Consider the following 16363-nt stretch of genomic DNA (forward strand, 5'->3'; position numbering starts at 1 on the left):
AAGGCAAAAACTGACAGAGCTAAAAAGAAAGATAAGCAACATTACAATAATAGTTGGGGATTTTAATACACTCTCAACAATGGATAGACCATTCAGACAGAGAAGCAATCAGGAAATATCAGATTTGAACAACACTATAGATCAAATGGATCTAACAGAAATGTATAGAACATTCTATCTGACAACAGCACAATACACATTCTTCCCAAGTGCACATGGTACATTTTGTAGGCTAGACCATATGTTGAGCCAAGTCTTAGCAAATTCGTGAATACAGAAATCATGCCAAATATCCTCTCTGAACATACTAGTATGAAACTAGAAATCGATAATGAGGAAAATGTGAAAGTTCATGAACACATGGAAATTTAAAAACACCCTCCTGAACAACCAATCTATCAAAGAAGAAATTAAAGGAGAAATTAAAAAGTATTTGGAAACAAACAAGAGTGGAAAGACAATGTACCAAATTTATGGGACACAGCAAAAGCAGGTCTAATAGGGAAGACTATAGCAATGAATGCCTACATTAAGAAGAAAGATCTCAAATAAACAACCTAACTCTATGCTTTAAGGAATTAAAAAAAAGAGCACACTCATCCCAAAGTTAGCAAAAGGAAGGAAAGAATAAAGATTAGAGCAGAAATGAACAAAATGTGGAAGAGGAAAACAATAGAAAAGATTAACCAAACTATGAGTTGGTTCTTTGAAAATATAAACAAAATTGACAAACTTTTAGCTAGACCAACCAAGGGAAAAAGAGAGAGGACTTAAATCAACAAAATTACAAATGAAAAAGGAGACATTACAACTGATACCACAGAAACACAAAATATCATAGGAGGCTAGTATAAACAACTATATTCCAACAAACTGTACCAACTAGAATGAAAAATTCTTAGAAACATACAATCTACCAAAACTTAATCAGAAAGAAATAGAAAGTCTGAATAGACTAATTACTAGTAATAAGATTAAATCACTAATCAAAGATCTCCCAATGAAGAAAAGCCCAGGAACAAATGGTTTCACTGGTCAATTTTACCATTTAAAGAAGAATTAACACCAATCCTTCATGAACTCTTCTAAAAAGTGAACAGGAAGGAACAGAACTGAAAAATATAGTAACTGAACTGAAAAATCCACTAGAGGGAATCAACAGCAGACTAGATGAACCAGAAGAACAGATAAGTGACTTGAAAGACATCGTAGTGGAATTCACTCAAACAGGACAGCAAAAAAAACAAACAAAAAAAAAGAATTTTAGAAAATGAGGATATTTTGAGGGACCTGTGGGACAACATCAAGCTTATTAACATTCACATTATAGGGTCCCAGAAGGAGAAGAGAGCAAAAGAGGTAGGAAACTTATTTGAAGAAATAACAGCTGAAAATTTCCCTAACCTGGGGAAAGAAATAGACCCAGGTCCAGGAAGCACGCAGAGTCCCAAACAAGATAAACTCAAAGAAATCCACATGAAGACATATTATATTTATAATTTATTGTTAGTGTGTAGAAACACTAAGGATTATTGCATGTTAATTTGGAACCCTACAACTTTACTGAATTCACTGATTTGATTTAACAGTTTTAGCGAGTCTTTAGGATTTTCTATATATAATTAATAAAATCTCTAATGCCACCCCATAAGAATTGCAAGGAAATCTGCAAGTCTTAATCACTGGGAATCTGATTGTGACAGAAAATGGGGGATGGACTTGCAACAACCAGCACATGGATCTTGGCAGAATGAGTTCATGCTTGCAGTGGCCAGTAACAATCACAAACAGTGTATTTGCTCATCTGCAAAACCAAGTCAGTGGTGCACACTGACCAAGGAACTCAGTGGGGTGCAGATCTGCATGAATCAGATCCTTAAACAAGTTTTGCCAGCCCTAGATTCTGGTTTGCCCACACTCAGGCAAAGAGCTGAGTCACAGCCTTACCCATTGCAGAAAGTGTCTTCTGGCCACATCTGACCAGAAGGGCTTGTGGGAACACCTGGAAGCTTATGGCCCAGCAACACTTGAGCTGAGAGACTGGCAGGCAGGGCTGATTGCCCCCAGAGCAAAGCCAGTATTAGGCATGGAGGGTTTCCCTGCTATGCACAGGTAGGGGGTCAATTCATAGCCAAGAATGAGGCTAGCTCCCAGTTTCTACCAACCAGAGAGCCTATGTGGAAAATTGAGAGCCGCCTGGAACAGCCCCATCCCTTCCTGCCCAGGAAAGGGAGCTGAGACATAGTCTCACTCACTCTGACTCCTGGTCCTGTTTGATGAAAATGGCTGGTGAGAACACCTGGAAGCTGTGTGGTCCAGCAGTGTTTCAGCTGAGAAAATGGTAGGCAGAGCTGATAGTTTGCAGAACAAAGCCAGTGGACTTGTTTGGCTGTGGAACTTTTTGCATGGGTCAGCTTGAGTTAAGACAGCAAACAGCTTTCCCAACCTTAGAGCTGTTTCTTCCACTGCACCTGGGCAGGAAAACTATTTCGTAACCCTGCTCATTACTGAATATAGCTTCCAGACTGCCCTACCGGGGAACCTAACCAGAGCACATGGGAAACTATATAGCCCATCCAATACCCCTGCTTACAGTTACACTTGAACATAGAGCACAGCTCATGGTTTTCTCCATCTGCAGAGCAAAACCAGTGGCCTCACTTAATAAGAGAATTCAGTGTACTTTATGACCTGATTTAGGCACCCAAACAATGAGCTGTACAAGCCCTAGGGCCTGTCCTGCTGCCGTGCCAGGGCAGGAAAGCTAATTCATAGCACCATTTACAACTAAATATATTACCCAGTTCTGACCAGCTAGCAAGCCTGACCAGAAAATCCAAGCAACTGTGGAGCCCAACCTAGAGCCACACTTATGGAGAGAACCAAACCAAAAAAATCCTATCCAACTGTTCTCTGCCAGTGGCACATCTCCCATCTCCAACTTCAGTGTTCAAACAGTTGCCTTTCCCCAAAATAGACCATAATAGCAGGCCCCACCTTCCCAAAGACATTACCAGCAGACACACTCAGAAACCCAAACTGGGCTGACAGCTGAAGATCTACCTCTGCCAAAGAAACCTGTAAAGTCTAGAAGAGGAATCTGATTACTCAAAAGTACAGATACCAAGGTAAGAAATTAAGGATCACAACAAATTTAAAAACAGGTAAATATGACACCATCAAAGGAAACTAATAAAGCTCTAATAGCTGATGTTAAAGAAATGAAGATCTATGAATTATCAAAGAATTTAGAATAATCCTCTTAAAGAAGTTTAATAAACTACAAGAACAATCAGATAACGAAATGAAATTAAGAAAAGAATACATGAACAAAATGAGAAAATCAACAAAACATAGAGACCATTAAAAAAAAGAAACAGAAATTCTAGCAGTGACATGTACAATAACCAATATGAAGAATTCAATAGAGAGTTTCAAAAGCAGACTCAACAATGCAGAAGAAAGAATCAGCAATGTGGATGATAGGACATTAGAAATTATCCAGCTGGAGGAGCAAAAGAAAATAATAATAAGGAGTAAAAAACAGTAAAGAAAACCTATGAGACTTATGTGACACAATGAAAAGAAACAAAATTTGCATTAATGGAGTTCCAGAAGGAGAAGAGAGAAAGAAAGGGACAGAAAGTATATTTAAAATAATAAGGGCTGAAAACTTCCCAAACCTGGGGAAAGAAGTGAACATCCAGATGCCTGAAGCCCAAAGAATTCCAAATAGTTGAATCCAAATAGGGCTACACCCAAGATGTTATAGTTAAATTGGCAAAAGTCAAGGACAAAGAAATAATTTTAAAGGTAGTAAGAGAAAACAGAGAAATTACATACAAGGAAACTCCTATAAGAGTATTGGTGGATTTCTACAAAAACATTTCAGGCCAGGAGTGAATGGTATGACATTTTAAAAACACTGAAAGATAGAACTATCAACCAGGAATACTATACCTGTTGAAGTTGTCCTTAAGAAATTAAGTAGGGATAAAGACTCCCAAACAAACAAAAGCTGAGATAGTTTATTGCCACTAGACCTGTCTTACAAGAGATGATAAAGCTTTTTTGAGTGAAAGTAAAAGGATGCTAATTATCATCATAAAGACATAAAAAGTAGTGTAAAACTCACTGTTAACGGTAAATATATAGTCAAAGATTGATTCTGTAATTTGGTAATGATGATGCATAATTCACTTTTAACTCTAGTATAGCATTTTAAAAATCATGCTTTCAGCTTTGTTCTTCTTTTTCAAGATTGCTTTGGCTATTCAGGATCTGTGTGGTTCCATACAAATTTTAGAATGATTTGCTCTAATTCTTTGAAAAATGCCACTGGTGTTTTGATAGGGATTGCATTGAACCTGTTGATTCCTTTGGGTACTATGGACATCCTAATGATACTAATTCTCCCAATTCATGAGCATGGTATGTTTTTCAATCAATTTTTATTGTCTTTAATTTCTTTCATCAATGTCTCATAGTTTTCAGAGTAGTAATCTTTCACCTCCTTGGTTAAATTTATTCTGAGGCATTTTATACATTTTGATGCAATTATAAATGAGATTTTTCTCTTAATTTATCTTTCTGATAGTTTGTTATTAGTGTATAGAAATACAACAGATTTTCATATATTGATTTTGTATGCTGCAAATATATTTATTAGTTTTACTAGTGTTTTGGTGGAGACAAATTCTTTTTCTGCATCTGAGATCATACAATTTTTATCCTTAATTTTGTTAATGTATGTATCATGTTGATTGATTTCCAGATGTTGAACCATCCCTGCATCCTGGAGTGAATCCCACTTGATCACATTGTATGATCTTTTTGATGTATTGTTGAATTTAGTTTGCTAATATTTTGTTGGGGATTTTTGCAACTATGTTCATCAGGGTTATTTGCCTATAATTTTCCTTTTTGTGGTGTCTTTGGTTTGTATCAAGGTAATAATTCTGGCCTCATAAAATGAGTTTGGAATCATTCCCTCCTCTTCAATTTTTTTGGAATAATTTGAGAGGGAGAGGTATTAACTCTCCTTTAAATGTTTAGTAGAATTCACATGTGAAGCCGTATGATCCTGAAATTCTGTTTGTTGGGAGTTTTTGGATTACTGATTCAATTTCACTGCTAGTAATCAGTCTATTTAGATTTTCTATTTCTTCTTGATTCAGTTTTGGAAGACTGTATGTTTCTAAGAGTTTATTCATTTCTTCAAGGTTGTCGAATTTGTTGGCATATAATTATTTATAGTAGTCTCTTATGATACTTTGTATTTCTGTGATATTGTTTGCAACTTCTCTTTCATTTCTGATTTTATTTATTTAGGCCCTCTCTTTTTCTTGAAGAGTCTAGCTAAAGGTTTATCAGTATTGTTTATCTTTTCAAAGAAGCAGCTGTTCGTTTCATTATTAAACAGTTTCATTTCTTTTCTATTGTTTTTTACTCTCTATTTCTTTTATTTCTGCTCTAATCTTTGTTATTTTCTTCCATCTGCTAACTTTGGACTTTGTTCATATTTTTCTAGTTTGTTTAGGTGTAAAGTTACATTATTTATTTGAGGGGTTTTTGTTTCTTTCTTGAGGTATGCTTGTACAACCATGAATTTCCCTCTTAGGACTGCTTTTGGTGTATCCCATAGATTTTGGGACCTTGTGTTTCTATTCTCACTTGTTTCAAGGTTTTTTTCTGGTGAGGAAGATTGTTGCTGTGGTAACATCTGTGCCAATCTTCCTTGATTTTGTCTGTGGGATGCTGCCTCAGCATAGCTTGATGAGCAGTGTGTAGATCCATTCCTGGGATCTGAACCCACAAACCCTGGGCCACCAAAGCATAGTACACAAACTTAATCACTATGCCACTGGGCCAGCCCCTGTTTCAAGGTATGTTTTTATTTCTTCTTTGATTTCTTTATTGATTCATTAGTTGATTAGTAGCCTGTTGTTTAGTCTCCAGATGTACGTGTTTTTTCCAGTTTTCTTCTTGCAATTGATTCATAGTTTCATACTGTTGTGGGTGTTCCCTGATTTTGAATTATACCACAAAGCTATAGTAATCAAAACAGTATAGTCCAAGCATAAAAACAGACACATATATCAAGAGAACAGAGTAGAGAGCCCAGAAACAAACCCATAATTGTATGGTCAACTAATCTATGACAAAGGAGGCAAGAATATATAATAGGAAAAAGTATGTTCAATAAATGATGTTGGGAAATGTGGACAGCTACATGCAAAAGAATAAAACTAGATGACTTTCTTACACCATATATAAAAATAATTCAAAATGGATTAAAGACTTAAATGTATGACTTGAAACCATAAAACTCCTAGAAGAAAACACATGCAGCAAACTCTTTGACGTCAGTCTTAGCAATACTTTTTCAGATATGTTGCCTCAGGCAAGGACAATAAAGGAAAAAATAAACAAATGTGAGTACCTCAAACAAAAAGGCTTTTCCACAATGAAGAAAACCATCAACAAAATAAAAAGGCAGCCTACAGAAAGTAAGAAGATATTTGCATATGATATACCCAATAAAAGATTGTTATGCAAAATATATAAAGAGCATATAAAATTCAATATTGAAAAATCTGATTAAAAAATGGGAAAAACACCATTTTTTGAAGAGACTGTCCTTTCTCCATCGTATCCTCTTAGCTCCCTTGTCGAATATTAGCTGTCCATAAACTTGTGGGTTTACTTCTGGGCTCTCAATTCTGTTCCATTGATCTGCGTGTCTGTTTGTGTGCCAGCACCATGCTGTTTTGGTTACTATGGCTTTGTAGTATAATTTGAAATCAGGGAGTGTGATACCTCCAGCTTTGTTCTTTTTTCTCAGGATTCCTTTGACTATTCGGGGTCTTTTGTTGTTCCATATAAATTTTAGGATTCTTTGTTCTATTTCTGTAAAAAATGTTGTTGGAACTTTGATAACCACATGCAAAAGAATGAATGCAGACCATTCTCTTACACCATGCACAAAAATCAACTCAAAATGGATTAAAGACTTGAATGTAAGATCCGAAACCATGAGACTTCTAGAAGAAAACATAGGCAGTACACTCTATGACATTGGTCTGAGCAGCATATTTTCAAGTCCCATGTCTGACTAGGCAAGGGAAACAAAAGAAAAAATGAACAAATGGGACTACATCAAACTAAAAAGTTTCTGCACAGCAAAGGAAACCATCAACAAAACGAAATGACAACATAACAATTGGGAGAAGATATTTGCAAACCACATATCAGATAAGGGGTTAATATCCAAAATATACAAAGAACTAGTACAGCTCAACAACAAAAAACCAACAATCCAATTAGAAAATGGGCAAAAGATCTGAACAGAGATTTCTCCAAAGAAGATATACAGATGGCCAACAGGCATATGAAAATATGCTCAACATCATTAGCTATCAGGGAAAAGCAAATCAAAACTACAATGAGGTATCACCTCACTCTGGTCAGAATGGCTATAATTAACAAGACAGGAAACAGCAAATGTTGGAGAGGATGTGGAGAGAAGGGAACCCTTGTTCACGGCTGGTGGGAGTGCAAACTGGTGCAACCACTATGGAAAGCAGTTTGGAGTATCCTCAGAAAATTAAGAATAGATCTACCGTATGATCCAGCTATTTCACTGCTGAGAATTTATCCAAAGAACTTGAAAACACAAAGGCATAAAGATACTTGCACCCCTATGTTCACTGCAGCACTATACACAATAGCCAAGACTTGGAAGCAACCTAGGTGCCCATGAAGGGACAAATGGATAAAGAAGATGTGGTATTTATACATGATGGACTACTGCTCAGCCATAAGAAATGAAGAAATCCGACCATTTATGGCAACATGGATGGACCTTGAGGGTATTATGCTGAGTGAAATGTCAGAGGGAAAAAGTCAAATACCATATGATCTCACTCATAAGTAGAAGATAAAAATGACAAAAAAAAACCCACACAGCATTGGAGATTGGACTTTTGGTTACCATTGGGGAAGGGGGAAGAGGTGTGGTCAAAAGGGGTGATTAGGGTCACATGTGAGGGGATGCAGTATAATTAGTGTTCGGGTGGTGAACATGATGTAACGTATACAGAATTCGAAATATGATATACATCCGAAAAAAATAAAAATTTTAAAAAATGGGAAAAAGATATGGACAAACATTTTTCCAAAGAAGACATACAGATGACCAAGAGGCCTGTGAAAAGATGTTCTACATCACTAATCATCAGGGAAATCCAAATCAAAACTACAATGCTATATCATCTCACACCCATCAGAATGGATATTATCAATAAGACAGTAAATAACAAGTACTGGTGAAGATGTCAAGAAAAGGAAGCCCTCATGCCCTCTTGTTGGGAATGTAAATTGATACAACCACTATGGAAAACAGTATGGAAGTTCCTCAAAAAATTAAAAATAGAACTACCATACAATCCAGTAATACCACTTCTGGGTATTTGCCAGAGAAAACAACAACACTAATTCAAAGAGATATATGCACTCCTTTGTTCATTGCAGCATTATTTATAATAGCCAAGATATAAAAGCAACCTAAGTGTCCTCAATAGGCTAATGGATAAAGAAAATTTGATTAGTAGACACACGTGCATACACGGGAATATTACATGGCCATGAAAAAGAATGAAACGTTGCCATTTTTGACAATGTGGGTGGACTTTGAGGGTATCATGCTAAGTGAAATAATCAGAGAAAATCAAATTCTGTGTGATTTCACTTATATGTGAAATCTAAAAACACAACAAACAAAACAAAACATAGAGAGACTCATAGATACAGACAACAAAATAGTGATTACCAGAAGGGAGGGCAGCGAAGGGATGGGTGAAATAGGTGAAGGGAATTAAGAGATACAAACTGCCAATTACAGAGTAGATATATCTTGAGGATGTAATGTACAGCATAGGATAGTCAATAATGTTATAATAACATTGTATGGTGACAGAAGGTAACTAGATTTATTATGGTAATTATTTCAAAATGTATAAAAATATTGAGTCACTATGTTGTACCTCTGAAACTAATATAATATTTTATGTGAATTATAATTCAATAAAAGCAAAAAAGTTTTAAAAAAATGAACATAGTAAAAATCATAACAACTACAATAATCTGTTATTAGTCACACAATATAAAAAGTATATGAGTTGTAATAGCAATAACCTAAAATCCGAGGAAAAGTAAAAGTGTAAAGTTTTGGAATTCTATTGAAGTTGTTGTCAGCTAAAATAGGGTGCTATGATTTTCAGATTTTATGTAAGCCTCATGGTAACCATAAAGGGAAAACTTATAGTAACTACACAAAAGAATATGATAAAGAATTCAAAGCATATTGATACCAAAATACACCATAATGTGAAAAAAAAAAACAGGAGGATAAGAAATAAGAAACAATGGATCTACAAAACAACCAGAAAACAGTGAACAAAATGGTAATACTAAGTCTGTACCTATCAATAATTACTTTAAATATAAGTGGATTATTTTCTCCAATTAAAGACAAAGTGACTGAAATGGATTAAAAAAAAATTCAATAATATGTTGCCTAGAAGAGACTCACTCTAACCTTAAAGACACACATAGATTGAGAGTGAAGGGGTGGAAACATTCATTTCAAGCAAATAGCAATCAAAAAAGAGGCAAAGGTAGCCATATTTATATCAGACAAAATAGACTTTGAACTAAAAATGATAAAAAGAGACAAAGTTATTACATAATGATAAAGATCTCAACACATCAGGAAGATATGACAATTGTTAATATTTAGGCACTCACCTCAGAGAAGCTAAATATAAAAAGCAAAAATTAGCAGAGCTAAAAAATGAGATAAACAGTATTACAATAATAGTTGGGGACTTTATTACTCCACTGTCAGCAATGGATAGATAATCCAGACAGACAATCAAGAATGAAAGACTAAATTTGAACAACACTATAGACCAAATGGACCAAACAGACATATACAGAGCATTCCATCTAACAACAGCAAAATACACATTTTTCTCAAGCACACATGGAACATTTCCTAAGATAGACCATATGTAAGGCCACCAAACAAGTCTTAGCAAATTCCAGAAGACAGAATTTATATCAAGTATATTCTCTGACAAAAATAGCATGAAATTAGAAATTAATAACAAGAGGAAAAATGCGTAATTCATGAGCACATGAAAATTAAACAAAAGTCACCTAAAAACTGATGTATCAATGAAGAAATTAAAAAGTTTCTTGAGACAAATGAAAATAGAAGCACAGCATAGCAGAACTTATGATGTGCAGTAAAAATAGTTCTAAGAAAAAAGTTCATAGTAATAAATGCCCACATTAAAAAGCAAGAACAATGCCAAATAAACAACCTAATTCTATACCTTAAGGAATCAGAAAAAGAAAAACAAAAGTAGCCCAAAGTTGGCAGAAGAAAAGTGATAATAATTACAGCACAAATAAAGTAGAGAACATAGCAGTAGAAAAGATGAACCAAACTAAAAATTTATTCCTTGACAGATAAACAAAATTGACCAACCCTTGGCTAGACTAACCAAGGAAAACAGAGAAAGGATCCAAATCAACAAAAGTATAACTGAAAAAGGAGATATTACAACTGATACTGCAGAAATACAAAGGATCATATGAGGTTACTATGAAAAACTATATGCAAACAAACTTAACAATCTGGAAGAAATGAAAAATTCTTAGGAGCACACAACTTACCAAGACTGAATCAACAAGAAATAGAAAATTGGAATAGACCAATCACTAGTAAGGTACCTGAATCACTAATCAAACATCTCTTAATGAAGAAAAGCCTAGGACCAGATGGCTTCACTGGTCAGCTTTACCAAACATTTAAAGAAGAATTAACACTAATCCTTTTCAAACCCTTCCAAAACATCAAAGAGGAGGGGGCACTTCCAAACTTATTTTATGAGGCTAGCATTATCCTGATACCAAAACCTGAAAAGGAGACTATTAGGAAAGAAAACTACAGGCCAAATCCCTGGTGATTATATGCAAAATTATCAATAAAATACTAGAAAACTGAATTCAATAGCACATTAAAAGGATCATTCACCATGATCAAGTAGGGTTTATCCCTGGGGTGCAAAGATGGTTCAATATATGCTAATCAATCAATGTGATACATCACATTAATAGAATAAAAAAAGAATCATATGATCATTTAAATAGTTGCAGAAAAACATTTGACAAAATTTAACATCCGTTCATGTTAAAAATTTATGATAAAAATTTACAACATCCATTTAACATCCAATCACGATAAAAATTTACAAATTAGACATAAAAGGAATATATCTCGACACAGTAAAGGTCAGATATGACAAGACCAAAGCTAACATCATACTCAGTGGTGAAAGTTGAAAACTTGTCCTCTAAGATCAGGCACAAGACAAACATGATCACTCACCACTCCTCTTCAACACAGTACTGGAAGCCCTACTAGAGAAATCAGGCAAGAAAAAGAAATAAAAGGTATCAGAATTGGAAAGGAAGAGGTAAAATTGTCTCTATTTGCAGATTACATAATTTTATGTATAGAAAATCCTAAAGACTCAATCAAAAAACTGTTTCATGAATTAATTAAATGACCTAATTAATGAATTCAGTAAATTTTCAGGATACAAAATTCTGAAAAAGTACAGAAATCGATCCCATTTGCAATAGCATCAACAACAATACAATACTTAGAAATAAATGTAACCAAAGAAGTAAAAGATCTCTACTCTGAAAACTACAAGACACTGAAAAATAAAAGACACAACTAAATGGAAAGGTATTTCATGTCTATGGATTGAAAGAATTAATATTGGTAAAATGTCAACACTAGCAAAAGCCTTCTGTAGATTCAGTGTCATCCCTGTGAAGATTCCAATGGCTTTTTTTTTTTTTACAGAAGTAGAAAAATCATTCCTAAAATATATATGGAACCAAAAATGAGCCCAAACAGCCAAGGACATATTGAGACAGAAGAATAAAGCAGGAAGCATCACGTTGTCTGATTTCAAGCTGTACCATAAACCCATAGACATCAAAACAATATGGTACCAGCATAACAACAGGCAAATAGACCAATGGAACAGACTCAGCCCAGAAATAAACCCAAGCATACACAGACAACTAATATTTGACAAGGGAGTCAAAAATACTTAATGGAAGAACAGTCTCTTCAATAATTGATGCCAGGATAATTGGATATTCACATGTAAAAGAATGAAAGCGAACCCCTATCTTATGCCACTCACTAAAATTAATTCAAAGTGGATTAAAAACCAAATGTAAGACTGAAATTGTAAAACCCCTAGAAAACAACATAGGAATAAAACTCCTTGACATGGGTCTTCAAAATGATTTGTTGGATATAACATCTAAAGCACAAGCAACGAAATAAATAAGAAAGTAGGACTAAATCAAACTGAAAAGCTTCTGTACAGCAAAAGAAACCATCAGCAAAGTGAAAAGAAAACCTACAGAATGGGAAAAAATATTTCCAAATCACATATCTGATAAGGGGCTAATATCCAAAATATATAAAGAATTCATACAACTTAATAGCAAAAAAACCCCAAATAAGCCAATTAAAAAAATGGCCAAAGGATCGAATAGACATTTTTTCTGAAGAAGATATACAAAAGATCAACAGGTACATTAAAAGATGCTTATCATCACTAGCCATTAGGGAAACAAATTAAAACCACAATGAGATATCACCTCATTTTCATTTTCATTAGAATGGCCATTATGAAAAACACAAGAGATAACAAATGCTGGTGTGGTTGTGGAGAAAAAATAACCCTCCATGCGTTGTTGGTGGGATTGCAAACTGGTACAGCCACTATGGGAAACAGTATGAAGGATCCTCAAAAAATTAACAATAAAACCACCATACAATCCAATAATTCCACTTCTGGGAATATACCAAAGTAAATGAAAACACTAACTGAAAAGATAGCTGCACTGCCATCTTCATAGTAGCATTATTTGCAATAACATGTGGGACGTGGAAAGAACCTAAGTGCCCATCATGGATGAAGAGATAGAGCAGTTGTGGTATACATATACAATGAAATATTCTTCAGTCATAAAAAATTATATTACTCAGTCACAAATTCTACCATTTGCCACAATATGGATGGACCTTGAAGGCATTATGCTAAGTGAAATAAGTCAGGCAGAGAAAGACAAATACTATATAATCTCACTCATATGTGGAGGAGAAAAAAACCAAAACAAACTCAGTGAAAAATAGACCAGGATGTGACTGCTAGAGGCAGAGGTTGGAGGGAACAGGAAGTGGAGGAACGTGGTCAAAATTTACAAATTTCCAGTCATAAGGTAAATAAGTACTAGGGATATAATGCACATCATGATGACGACACTTGACACTGCTATATGATATGGAGGAAACTTGTTAAGAGAGTTAATCCTAAGGGTTCTCATCAAAAGGAGAAGCTTTTTCTTTTCTTCCTTTTTTATATATTGTATCTGTAGGGGATCAGAATTTGCCACCTCAGATGTGTCTCTTTGGCATGAGGATTATTTTCGGCTGGTTATTTGACAAAAAAAAAAAAAACACTGCAGACGTGGGAAAAGCTCTGAAAACCAAGTAAAACTTACTCTTTGTAAGAGATATTTACATTTGTAAAAGGGAATTTCCATTTGTAAAGATATCTCCCTCTCAGTACCAGGAAGAGGGGGATGACTTGATCTTCAGAAACTCTTATCAGTGTGGAAGGCAAGGACTTGGGTCTGCATAATAACCTTACTCTTATTTACTGTGCCTTCTCTGGTAATTTCCCCAACTGACTTCCCCCAACATCTCCCTTTGTCTTTAGCTGAAGATGGTAGTTAAGGTGATAACCTCAGCCATTCTTGTGAGTTGCTCAGTTTTCCTGGGTTTCTCCCACATATACATGTTATAAAGCTTTGTTTGATTTTCTCCTGTTATTCAATCTCATGTTAATTTAATTCATAGACCAGCCAGAAGGACCTAGACAGTAGAGGAAATGTTCTTTTCTTTATCCCCTACATATCTATATGAGATGATGGATATTAGCTGAATGTATTGCAATAATTATTTTACAATAAATGTAAATTAAACCATCGTATTATACACCTTAAACTTATATACTGTATAGCTTATATGATGTATGTCAATTATTTCTCAATAAAACTGGAAAAAATTCTCTCCTTGTCTTTTAACTTTTGACACTTTAATATGTGTCTTAATGTAGGTCTCTGGGTTCATCTTCTTTGGAACTCTGTGGTCTTCCTGGATCTAGATGTCTTTTTTCTTCCCCACAATAGGGAAGTTTTCAGCCATTATTTCTTCAATTAAGTTTTCTGTCCCTTTTTCCTTCTCTTCTCCTACTGAGACCCCTATCCTATAATGCAAATGTTGGTCTGCTCAATGTTGTCCCATAAGTGCCTTAAGTTGTTTTTGCTGTTTTTCTTTTTATTTCTCTTTGCTGCTCTGATTGCATGAGATCCACTGCCCTGTCTTCAAGTTCATGATCCTTCCTCTGCTTCCTCTAATCTGGTGTTAAAACCCTCTACAGTAGTCCCCCTTATCTGCAGTTTTGCTTTCCATGGTTTCAGTTACCCATGGTCAACTTCAGCCTGAAAATATTAAATAAAAAATTCCAGGAGTAAATAATTCGTAAGTTTTGAGTTGCATGTCATTCTGAGTGGTATAATGAAATCTTGCACTGTCCTGCTCCATCTGACTTGGGACATAAGTCATCACTTTCTTTGGCATATCCACACTACACACCTGTTAGTTACTTAGTAGCTATCTCAGTCATCAGATTGACTGTTGCAATATCACAGTGCTTGCATGCAAGTAACCCTAAGTTTACTTAATAATGGTCCCAAAATGCAAGAGTAGTAATGCTGGCAATTCAGATATTCCAAAGAGAAGTCACAAAGTGCTTCCTTTAAGTGAAAACAGCATAGTATACATAGGATTTGGTACTATCTGTGCTTTCAGGCATCCACTGGGGAACTTGGAACTCATCTCCCATGAACAAGGGGGGACTACTGTATTGTATTTTTCAGTTCACTTATTTCATCATTAAGCTCCATGATTTGTACTTGGTGTATTCTTTTCTTGTTGTTGTTTTTGAAGATTGGCCCTGAGCTAACATCTGTTGCCAATCTTCCTCTTAGTTTTATTTCTCCCTAAAGTGCCAGTATGTAGTTGTATATTCTAGTTGTAGGTCCTTCTAGTTCTTCTATGTGGGATGCCACCTCAGCATGGCTTGAAGAGCAGGGCATAGGTCCACACCCAGGATCTGAACCAGAGAACCCCAGACTGCCTGAAATGGGGCACGTGAACTTAAGCACTCTGCCACAGTGCCAGCCCCCTGTTCTTTTATTTTCTCTTTATGGAAATTCTCATTTTGTTCATCCATTCTTCTCCTGAGCTTGGTGAGCATCTTTATCACCATTATTTTAAACTCTTTATTGGGTAAGTCACTTATCTCCATTTTATTAAGGTCTTTTTCTGAGGTTTTTATCTTGTTCTTTTGTTTGGAGCATATTTCTTTGTTTCTTTATTTTCCTTGAATCTCTGTGTTTTTTTCTATGCATTAGATAAACCTGCCTCTTCTCCCAGTCTTGAAAGAGTTTCCTGTGTAGGAGATGAAAATTATCATTCAATCCTGTCTTAACTCTTTGTTGTGTCTCAAAACTTTGAGATTGTCCGAGAAGCCTACCTTATTTTTCTGGCTCCCAGAAATTGAGGATATGCCAAGACCTGTCAGCGTTCCAAAGGGAAGGATTTCAGTCACCACTTAGATTCAACCTGATCGGAAGCCAGACTCTCAGGTAACAGCTTTTAAAGTATGTAAACAACTTCCTTCCGGGGAAGACTCAGTGATGAATGTTTCTCTCTACCCCCTCTACTCCCTCTGCATTGAGCCTTGGTGTGCTAGCTAGTTAAGAATTGTTTCTTTTTTGCTAACATCCATTAAACTAGGAAACCCAAGCCCCACTGGCCACCAGAGCCAGGCAATCAAGTGTTGTCCTTTGGATGGCAGCCAGAAAACAGGAGCACCAGATGCATAAACTGGTTACCAAACACAAACACAGGTTCATTTACCTGCTGCACATGAGGGAGCCAATAACGGGAATGCCAGGCATGTGGCAAGGAAACAGGTTTGTTTCAGGTGATGTCGGTCAGAAGATGGGAGTAAACACTCAGCTCCATCTCCTTGAAACATGGGAAGCAAGGTGTTTCATAGGATGTGAGGAATGTGACTACACACAGGGAGAGGGGTGGCAAGATAAGGGAATCTGCAGGTAAGTGTCCTTG

The sequence above is a fragment of the Equus quagga genome, unplaced genomic scaffold, assembly GCF_021613505.1.
Source record: "Equus quagga isolate Etosha38 unplaced genomic scaffold, UCLA_HA_Equagga_1.0 1045_RagTag, whole genome shotgun sequence".
Taxonomy (NCBI): domain Eukaryota; kingdom Metazoa; phylum Chordata; class Mammalia; order Perissodactyla; family Equidae; genus Equus; species Equus quagga.